The following is an 11,304-nucleotide window of genomic DNA, read 5'->3' as shown; positions in this document are numbered from 1 at the left end:
TACAGAGAAGGAGAAAGTATTTCAGAAATATCAAGCAGTTAAAATGAACCATTTGTGGCTGGTTAAATGTGGAGTAGGAAGAAAGATAAGTCTAAGATGTCTACTATGGATTGAATGAACAGGTGATTAATAAGCTAGATCTGATATGCCTTCTTTAAAAATGCTCAACTAATATGAAATAATCATGCTATTTGTGATCGCAGCTTAGTGGAATACAAGTAACAACATACTGCAATGTATTAAACCTACAAAATTGTCAGTCTATATGGTTCAACACGTAGATGAAATAGGCCACATTTTATCTGGAATCAAAATTGAAATGAAGATTATCTTCCAGGTAAAGTTAAACTTGCCCCTTCAAATCTGATTTTTTTTTTCTTGAATGACTTTCATACTTGTTTCTCTGTGCCATTAACTATGCATGTTGGACAAACTCAAGTCTCATTTTTCTCATTTGCAAAATACCTGCTTTTATTATATCTAATATCTAAAAGTTCAAACATTAATAAATCCAGATAGTATGATTTTCAATTAATTTACAACAAAGGAAAAATATAGTTGAGGTGGCTGTAAATTTGAGTAATAAAACGTCAAGAGACAGAACCCTCTTGTTAGGGAATTATTACTGGGCTTAAAAGGAAGGTTCCAGACTAGATGCTTGGGAGGCATGTATCCAGTCAAGTCCAAAACTGGACTAGATACACACTATGTTTAGTTAGTTATAACTTTTAAAAGTCAACAAGGTAAAAATCTCCTTAATGGCCAACTTTCTGTAATTTCTAGTACTTCTGATGCCGTGATGATTCACCTCTATTGAGAAACTCAGTGCAATTACTGATTTGTTTGTCTTTCTTTAATATATAGAACCAATCAGTCTGGTTGGCCTGTCAGTTGACTAATGAGTAGATTGGAAAGATTGAGATGGGTCAACTGAAATATATGCCTAGGTCAGCTGCTTTGATTTTTGGTGTCTAGAGATACAGCTTTCTGAAAGTTCCTTTTGTCCTGCCTTTTTCTTCTCATATCCTGGTATAATGAGGGGGAAAGAGAGGATCTTTTGTGGTATCACACATTTGGTTGATTATAAGAACACTATACATCATATAAAAGAAGAAATCGGGAGAACGAAAGTTGTATATATAGTATGTAGTATCAGTGTTGCATTGTCTATTACTTCAGTATTTAGGCATTTGTATTTAAGATCCAAAGTATAAATATTGTGAGTCACGATCAATTTTGCTTTAAATCATTTGGGCAGGTCCAGGGCCCAGGCACATTGGCAGCTAAGGCACCTGTTAAGGGAGATGATAAATTGAGTCCTTAAGTCCTTGGCAGAGGAGCTGACTTAGAGATAAGAGATAAGAAAATTAGTTTGCAATAGAATCTCTAATGATTAGTTGGGATGGAAATCAGAAGGTCTTCTCACAGTCTGATTACATTGTTTTTTATTATCTTGGCAACTTATTTGGAACAGCAGCATATTTTGCAACTTTCTCCCCTCAGTCCCTTCAGTAACATATTTTGGTTGAGTGAACAGTAAATAACAAGGAGAACTAGGGACAATTAACTATTATTGTAGCCCTATGACTAATGAAAATCCGTACATTGCACTTTGGGGAAGAACGTACTTATTAACATGCCTGTGGGGGGTAGGTTAATGTTGCTATTTTAACTTTGCTTGAAAGAAACTAGAGTAACTTACCCAAGGTTATCCAGCTGTCAGAATTACAAAAGCAGAGTTCTTCCCAGCAAAGGCCCCAAGCCACCTTGTGAAGCAAGTCAGGAATACCTGCAGCATCCTCTGGCCATGCCCCAGATTCTAAACACAGAATCCATCTCTGCACAATGAAGATCCTTAGTTAGCTAACTGTTGTACATAGTTACTAGGAAAGCTGAATACTCCCAAAGCTTTTCACATTTTCTTTCTTTCTTTCTTTCTTTCTTTCTTTCTTTCTTTCTTTCTTTCTTTCTTTTCTTTCTTTCTTTCTTTCTTTTCTTTCTTTCTTTCTTTTTTCCTTCCTTCCTTTCTTTCTTTCTTTCTTCTTTCTTTCTTTCTTACTTTTTTAGGAATTTTGAACCCAATAAAACCTTCAGGACTGGAAGGAGATAGTTTTAATGGTGAGGTGACAATTGGTGAGGTTGATACGGGAGTTCATGGGCCATCAAATCACACTGTCACTTATCTTTATTAATTCAACTAAAATGTACTGACCACTTACTGGGTAGATCAGTGTTGCTGTGGCATAAATCTTAACAGCGTAGTGTAGTATTAAACATGGGGTGGATACTGAAGGCTTTTCTTATATAACGTGAAAGAGAGTGGTTTATCCTATAGCTACTGGTTAGCTACTGGAAAGTTGTGAACAGATGTATGGTTCAATTAGATTTCTGTGATTGGTTCTGGCAATAATCTGGAGGATGGAGTCGAGGAGAAGTGGGAGCAAGAATGAAGAAGTAACAGCCTTTTTCCAGGAGAGAAATGATGAGGACTTGAATTAGAGCACTGGCCCTAGGTAGAGAGAGATGAAGACAGATTATCAGATGTATCAGTACACACAGTACAAGTAGGCAAGGAAGACAGAAGTGACTGGATGCAGGAGGCAAGAGTGAGGAGAAGTCTAAGATGACTGCTGGGCTTCTGGCTTGGAGAACTGACTGGATGATGGTGCTGTTCAGACAGACTGGAATCACAGGAGGTAAATCAGATGAAGGCTGTATGGGGTGCAGCAGATGCAGGAATGGAAAATGTCTTTATTTTGAAATAAAGTTAAGTGTGAAATGCCTGCAGACATCTGAAGGACAATTTCCAGTAGTCAGTTTTCTATACAGCTCCAGACCTGAAGATGAAATCTGTACCAGCATAAAGATTGTGACAGTCATGATGTAGTTGGCACTCATGCATCTGGGCCGCCCTTGATCTTCACCCAGCTGGTGTTTGATCATAAATGGAGGTTAGAATCCTTAGAACTAAAAAAAAATGAGAGACATTCATTTTCTCTTTGACTTTGTTTGTTTTTAATATTTTTCTTAAAGCCCTGAAGTATTCTGATGATCTTAGCAAGAACCAGGAAAATATGCACTTCAATATCAAGGTGTGTCTAATAAACGTTGGAACGCTTTCATAAAACCAGAAAAATAGGAAGTGTAATTCATAGATGTTTTCCCTGTATTCCCTTTGTTTCCAATGGTTTCCCTGAGTGTTTTTAATATTTGTCCTCTGCCTCATAAGAGTCGTTAAAATTTATCTGCAAAACAGTAAACAAAAGTAAAGAATTAAAATGGTCATAATGATGATGAGACTTTATACGTGTAAATCACTAAACACAATGTCTTTAGCTCATAATTATTCCATAAATATTTTTTCTACCCACTTTAATAGATCTACATGTTTACAAAATCTTCTGCAGAATAAAACTAGATGAGTAATATTAATCAAATTACTGGTTGTAAAAAATCAATTCTAAGCATTCCAATTCACTTTGCATTGATTTGCTCTTGATAACACTTTTAAGGGTTTCCTTCTGGTTCTTTTGTTTCCATTCAAAGCACCAAGAGACTTGCATGCAATAACTGAGGCTTTTTATATTTAATTACAGAAGATTTGTTTGTTGAGGAATGTGTCTCCTGAAATAAACCTAAAGTTGATCACTGTTACATTGTGAAAAAATAAAATTAAAAACCAAGAATGTTAGTTGAATTCTGATAGATCCATTCCAAGTAAGCCTGAAAGTACTTCTTTAAAATAAAAAAGTTGTCATTTGTCTAGAATATATGAGAAGGAAAGCTCACTCATTCAATTCATACAGGCTAATGGCGACACCAAGTGGTATCATATTGGAAATGTTTTTAGTCTGTTTTTGAACTTCTGAAAGAAATTCTAACCTGGGACAATTGTGATTGTGACCAGCATGGTTTGTAATGTAGCTCTAAATAGGGTGGAGTTTTAAAATTATTACTATAACTAGTATTTCTCTAATAAAATTTTTGTCTCCAGCCAAAATAAGAGTCAAATAAATTCCATATGCACAATCATGATTAGTAGATAAATGAGCAAAAGTCATTTTACTTATCCTTTTTGGAAAGAAGGTAGGAGGCTGATGGTGTGCAATGTGATTCAGCACTCTGCAGAGGCTGCTGCTATCTCTAATGATCAGGGTTTCCATAGGGAAGTTCAATCCAGTGAGTTCAAATCTTTCTTTGCTCCTTATTAGGTGTTTGATTTGGGGTCCATTATCTCAAATCTCTCAATAATAAGTTTTTTTCCATATATAAAATGGAGGGTGATATTAACACATTGGGGCTTTGTGAAGATTCAACTAGTTCATGTACAGGAAGTATTAATACAGTGCCTAGCATTGTAGAACATACTGAAAAATTGTGCTTCTTTTTGTTAACTTCATCATCATCATCAAGTCAATCAGATTGACCTATGGATCTCTATACACAAAGTTTGTCTCTCTTCCTTGATGGAATACAATAAAATTTATACCTGATTCCTACCCTCATAGGAAAAGCTTGTTTTAGAATCAGTATTTTTGTACCTGAGTATTTTTAAAGCAGTTTTAAAATTACACTAGGATTCATATAGAAAGAAATCATCCTTGGCCTAATCCTGACTCTATTCCTGGAGGTCTATTTGTAACCAAGTCAAGAGAAGAGCAGGGGAACAGGAAGCTTCTGCTCAAATGTCCTCACGTCACCGAAAAATGGAGTGTGATATAACTGTATTTACTTTGTAAAATGATGAGCCTAATATCAATTTAAAGAATAGGTTCAGGAAGGGACAGTCCAGTCTTCAGACTAAAGCAGTAGAGCTAGTTAGGCCTTGGGAAGAGGGAAAATGTGTGTGGAGCTGTGAACAGACAGGTTTTTTATTGGCTATGGGAACACCAGAGAGGTGGAAATCAAGGATGATGCTGCTATTTCTCTTTTCATACCTTGGCAGAAGAAGATCTACAAATCTAGAAGGAAGTGCAAAAACAATTCTCTGTTACTACTTCTAATAATGCAAATCTTAGGGCTTAGAGCAAGGTTTAGAACAGATCATGGAAAATGAGGGATTTGAAACTTCAGCAGCTCTTCAACAGTGGTCTCACAGTTCCCATTTGTCTTCCATACCCATAATTCAGGACTTCCACCAACAAGATGTATGCTCCTGGATGAAATCTGAAAATATTAACTGCTGTCATGTTTAAGGACCTGTGCTTAGTGCTGAGCAAGCCATATAAACTCTCTGAGTTTCAATTCCATAAAATAAGGGAGGCATTTATCATATTCCTAAACTGTCTCCCTATTCAAATATTGAATCTCTGTGACTTTCCCATAAACCGCTTTTTAATCACTGGCTTCCCTTAGAATAAAAAAGTTTATCTCTTCCTCCCATGTTGATTTTTCTCTCTACCTAAACAAAAACAAAAATAAACAAATAAAAAACAAACAAAAAACAAAAACAAAAAACCTTACTGCAATCTACCCTGCATTGAAGAATTATATCATAGGTAGGTCCTGGGTTTTATGGAATAAACATAATTTTAAACCTGTTGTCTCCCAAAACACACTTGTGTTGTGCCCTAATTTGGGATTTGGGAAAAACGGTCTCAGTAGAGATAGCTAGAAAGCTTTCTTTCTGCACCTGCTGAAAACCATGTGAACCATTGGATAAGCAAAGCCTTTCCCAGATGAAGGACTTGACTGAGCACTTCAGTCACCAGTGTGCTTCTCAGAAAGGGATACTGGGTCAGCTCTCCCCTCAGCCCTCAGGCCCAGACTCCCAGCCCTCTTTCTGGGAAGGAATTGTCAGGTCATGGACACTTTCCAGGGGGGAAAAGTGTCTAGGGTCTGTCTAGTATAAATAAGCTTTCTAACATACAGTAGCACCAAAGCAACCTGAGCCACTGAGCCCTGTGGCAGGCTTTTCCTCCAAGCCTTGGTTCTCTAATTGAATGTCACTCTTTTTATTAGGAGGAGAAGGAGATTGCCTAGAGACATTGCTTAACACTTAAGTAGGCTTGCCTAAACCCCTTTCTCTGACACAAGCAGCAGCCCTGGAGAACTGTTAGCAAAGGCCTTCATTCTAATGAGAGAAACTTCAAAGGCCCCAAATGAGGAAAGAAGTGTCGCTGGAAAATGTTGAAATGACAAATAGAGGTATTTCCACTGACAAAAGATGAAGATGAAACAAATGTTAGAACAGAAAACATGATTTTATTTTGCCATGCTCTCACTGGAAACTATCATCAAAGCCCTTAACTGAAATGAAAAACGTATCGACATAACAAGCACACCAGAGTGAAGTTAGATTTCTAACAACGAAAGTCATCTTTGAAATAAGAAAAGCTTACAAAGTAATGAAAAATCTCAATGCAGAAAGGAAAGCATATGGCCCAAAATAGTGTTGTGCTGCGGATTTGTTAGGAACGTCAAGCTGGAAGCCACTTAGGGATCATCTAGGCAAACCCTTTTATGTTTCAAAGGAGAATTTGAGCCCAAAGGATTTTAAGTAACTTGCTCAAGGTCATATAACTAGTTAGTGACTTCGGAATTGTTAGCAACTGCCTTCCCTACCTCCGTGGAGCCAGTTCCTGAAGTCTATCTACAAATCCACCCTTGCCCGGTTACTGAGACAGCCCTGGTCAGGGCTGAAGTTGAAGTTCACCAAATGCTGGACCCTGGTATTTGTCCACCCCCACAACTGGGCAGACCGATGCCCTCTGAAGTTAGGTCTGTCTGACACATGACAACAGCCACAGGGACAAAAACTTTTTGCCCATTATGCTTCTAGAATATGGTATGTTCTGGAAGAATAATGGGCAAAAAGAATGGAGGGCTGGCGAAGGCATGGTGCATCCTAAAACCTGGAGCCTACAGAATTAAACATTATAGATAGGAGAAAAGATAAAAAGGCCCAAAAGGTAAAATTTATTATTTTTTAAAAATGTGCTTAATAGGAGAGGGCCTGAGGCTGACTCAAGAGGCGAGATATTCAGATTGCTAGACTTTCAGAAACTGGCTAAAGGATTTGAATCTGGGTAGCTCAATTTGCCTTCCAGATATACAGGTCTCACATTTTTTCAAGAATAAGTAGGAATTTTTAAAAAACGGCATGGAGCCTGAAGAGATGAACAATCTTCGATCAAAGGAAAAGAAGCAGCATGCAAAATACTCAGAAAAAAGATAATCTGAAAATGATGTCCCGTAGAATCCAAAGATAATGTGTGGAAACTGTTTGGAATATGCAACAAAAACAAGATATATTATTTATGAAACAGGATGATCACAGTGAAAGGAGTCTGGCATGAAAAGACTGAGAGAGTTGGCATGAGGAAGGATTGCTGATAGGATGCTCAGCCCACACTCTCTCTTCTGAGGTCTTCAGCGTTCCCAGCCATTCCCAGGGCCCTTTCATCCACCTAGAATTCTCTCCCAAGCTTCATACCCAGCTGTGAGGCTACCTTTGTGAAATTTAAACGTATACATTGCAGGAACCTCAATTGTAACAGGTTCAAAATGGAACCCTTGGTCCCCATCTCACCCAAAGCCTTCAGCAAGAAAGGCACCTCTTTTCAGTCCTTTGCTTATCCCGAATCCTTGTATAATTTATCTGCCCTCACTATTCCCATACCTATCCTGGTACATTCTGTCCAACATGAGAACCTATGATTCCTCCTTGAAATATGTCTCTAACAATTTCCTTTTCTGCATACACTACTCCACTACTTTCAATTAATATCCCTCATCTCTTGCCAAGAACTATTAAAATGATATTCTCAATGGGCTTCTTGTTTCTATTTTTGCCTCCTTTTATTTTATTCTCCATATAGTAGTCCAAATTACCTTTAGACACTGCAAATTTAAGTGTTTCTCTCCTGAACTCAAAACTCTTTAAAAGGTGCCAAGAGCATGAATTATGAATATAAGTCTTTTTCCTGGCCTAACTTAACAACTTTGATGTCCCAAATCTACTGGCCTCATTAGTTTCTTTTGCTACCATTCCCCTTCTGTTTCATAACTCTGCTTCCACATAGACACTGTTTCTGTTCTCCTTCAATAAGCGTCATCTTTCACCATCAGGATTTTGCACATGCTCTTCCTTCTTTCCGGAACACCTTTCCCCATTAACATAGCCTTACCCAAAATTTAGATCTTAAATGGTACTTTCTCAAAGAGGGTTTCCCTCACTGCCAATCTAAATATGTCTCCCAGGTTACCTTTTCATGGCATTCTTTGCTTCCTTTCTTAACACTTAGTTAGGACAGTTAATAATTATATTGTTTTGCATCTCTTTTGCTTATTATTATAACCTACACTACCACAATAGGAAATGGCACAAGGAGACAATCCATAAATAGCAATCTGTTGGCATGTGAGATTAGATAAAGAACATACGCTTGCCTCCTTTACCTCTAAATATTCTATTGTAATGACTGTAAGAATGGAAAAGGTAACATACCAAAGAAAATTGGAGAGATAGGAGGGTATTCCATGGTAGCTGGAAGGTTTGGAGATAGGAGGGTATTCCATGGTAGCTGGAAGGTTTTGGGTTGATTTCCGGAAGTAATAATGTATATGGCTATTGATGGATAAATCAGGGTGGAGGAACTTGCTCAGTACACATAAAGAAGAATGCCAGGCACTGGGGGGAATCAGAATTCTCAGACAGGCTCATGAGCCAGTGGACACTGACTGGAGCGGGGGGAAGAAAGAGACAGAACCACAATGGATCCATGGCTCCCATCTTTCTGTTGGCAGAGTAATCGGCAACCCAGAATTACTCCCTAAAGAAAAAAAAAATTGTGAACTTCTTTGGAAAGTAATTCTTAAAAGCTGCCCTGAGAGAAAAGGAGATTTGAATGTGGCTGATAGAGCCCAATAGTAGAACTCTTCTAATTCTGAAATTCAAGGGAGTGAAGGCAGAGGAAGGGGAGTGGAAGTAGCTAGAAGGGGCCACCCCTCCGGGCTTCTTTGCCTGCGCAACATGCAGGTCGACATATTTGTCCATAAAAAGCAGGCTGCCCAATTAGTCACACTTTCTGAGACACGTGTCCCATGTATTCAGCAGTAGAGATTACGTAAACCAGCTACCTACCTCAATAATCAAAATTATCATTACTAGATATGAATAGACAATCAAAATTTACAAGGAGCTGTGGAGAACATCATTAGTTTGCAATGCAAGAACCAAGATTGACACTCAGAAGAGCTGACTCCGAAAGAAACATTTCCGACAGGAATATTAAAAATTTTGATTAGCATTTTTAGCTAACTCAAGAAGTCATTACACACACACGCGCACACACACACACACATACATACACAGATATTAAAAAGGAATAACCAAAAGGCAAGATAGTGTTCGTGAAGTTTAGAACATTGTTGAAAAAAATAAACCAGAAGAGCTACGAGAAAAAGTTCAGAAAATCTCTCAGGATTTAAGAATGGAAAACAGAAAAGTTGAGCTGTAAAAGATCAATTCAGAGGACCCAGCATTTGATGTGTATACTTTCTAGACAGTAAGATGGGAAGGAAATAAATAATTAAATAAATTGTACCATATTTCATAAATGCTAAAATGACCTCATCTCTAAAATGCATTATTATTTCACATATTACTAAGGAAACAAAAGCTCTGGCAATTGAATTATGATGCCACATTTTCATCCAATTGAATTGTTATTTTAAAATATGTAAAGAGTTCTTTTAGATATGTTCAGACATATATTTTATTATGTATTAGTCTTGATCATATATAAAATTAAATATTTGTAAAATAATTTCAAAACATATTCAGTCTGACTCTTTTAAATAGTTACAGGTCTTAAGGTCATATATGCTCATTTTTCACCCCAATATTGCTTATTGTACCATCAGGAACTTTAGGACATGGGCATTATGAAACACTTCTAACTGTCACCAAACATAATACTATTAACTCAGATTTTCTTCCAAGCTTCTGAAACCATTTCTGCAAGTTTTGATGTTGGCATTATTTCATATGGTATGTGATAGTTAATACAATAGCCCAGCTTCCACTTGTAAGGAGGGTGGCTGCCTTTCTTAGTCCCTATAAAGCATGGGCATTGCTTTGCAAGAAAACAGTAAATTTCACTCATTCATCCAAATGTAAGTATTTGCTTCCCTAATATCAACTATTGCATCACCATTCCACTTCAATAATTTTCAGCATTCACAATAAATTTTCGACTTCAAATAACAATACATTGTTTCAAAATTAATGGCAGCTCTACTCAACAAATACAGCACCAACATGAACTTGCGGTGACAACAATATAGGCACCAATGATGAAATACACACTTGTATGGACACTGATAATTACATCAAGATCTTAATTTCAGAAGCATGAAGATATACAAAAATAGGTCTTAATATGGGCCTTAAGCACAGTGGAATATTCAGCTTTTTATTAAATTTCTATTTTTTATGTTCATCTGTCCAACATTGAAAGAGGCACATTAAAGTTTGAATTTTATCTTCACTATGAATCATACCCTTTTCTATACCAAATGACAGCATTTCTGCTTTTTTATTTATTTCATTGAAGTCTACTTTTTTATATTAATAGCTTGACACCTGATGTCTTTTTGTTAAAATTTACTTGATACATCTTTGCCTATCATTTCACATTTATATTTCTTGTCACTTTATTTGAGATAAGCTAACTGAAAACCACATTTGGCAAAACATTGCTGTTCATTTCCAATCTAAAAGATTTTTGTCTTTTAGTAGGGAAATTACACTTAGTTTGATTATAAAATTTACATAATTTAGATTCATCTCCCTTAGCTGATTTTAGTTCTTGTCACATCATTTTATACCATGATTTCTTCATTCTTCTGTTAAATTTCTTTTTATTGTGAAATATATCATGCTCATAAAACAATGTGTGTGTGTATATATATATATATATATGTTAATAGTAAGTTGAATAAACATCTAATACCCACTACCCAGCTTAAGAAACAGAAGATCATAAATGACTTTGAAGTTCTTATTGATCTAATGGATCACATTCATTCCTTCCCCCAGATTTAATACTATCTTGTATTTTGTGTTAATAATTATTTTTTATGCCTTTGCCATATATATGCACCTTAAAAAAACATAATGATCAGTTTACCTATTCCTGGATTTTATACAAAGGGAATTGACACCTGCTATTTTTGCTCTGCATGATGTTTTGTGTTGGTAGCTGTTATTGATTAATTTTCCATAATGTGTGGTATTCCATCCAAAGCTGTACAACCTCCGAACAGTATTAGTAACATTGTGTTCTATATGAATAGTGC

The 11,304-nt window shown here is 36.5% G+C and overlaps 1 protein-coding gene across 2 annotated transcripts in view; it reads right to left on the bottom strand.

Moving 5' to 3' along the window:
- Positions 1 to 2,065: 2,065 nt before the first annotated feature.
- SERPINB8 (serpin family B member 8) overlaps positions 2,066 to 11,304 on the bottom strand; it is a 59,762-nt gene continuing 50,523 nt past the window's right edge. Inside the window, exon 8 of one of the 2 annotated variants that reach the window (XM_063795819.1) lies at positions 2,066 to 3,245. The gene's annotated coding sequence lies outside the window, so the exon portion shown is untranslated. The remainder of the gene's footprint in view (positions 3,246 to 11,304) is intronic. The other variant, XM_024350927.3, reaches the window with a different exon arrangement.

The sequence above is a fragment of the Pan troglodytes genome, chromosome 17 (genome assembly GCF_028858775.2).
Source record: "Pan troglodytes isolate AG18354 chromosome 17, NHGRI_mPanTro3-v2.0_pri, whole genome shotgun sequence".
NCBI classification, from domain to species: domain Eukaryota; kingdom Metazoa; phylum Chordata; class Mammalia; order Primates; family Hominidae; genus Pan; species Pan troglodytes.
The sequence above is the reverse complement of the archived record's forward strand: the minus strand, read 5'-3'. Positions and strand labels throughout refer to the sequence as shown.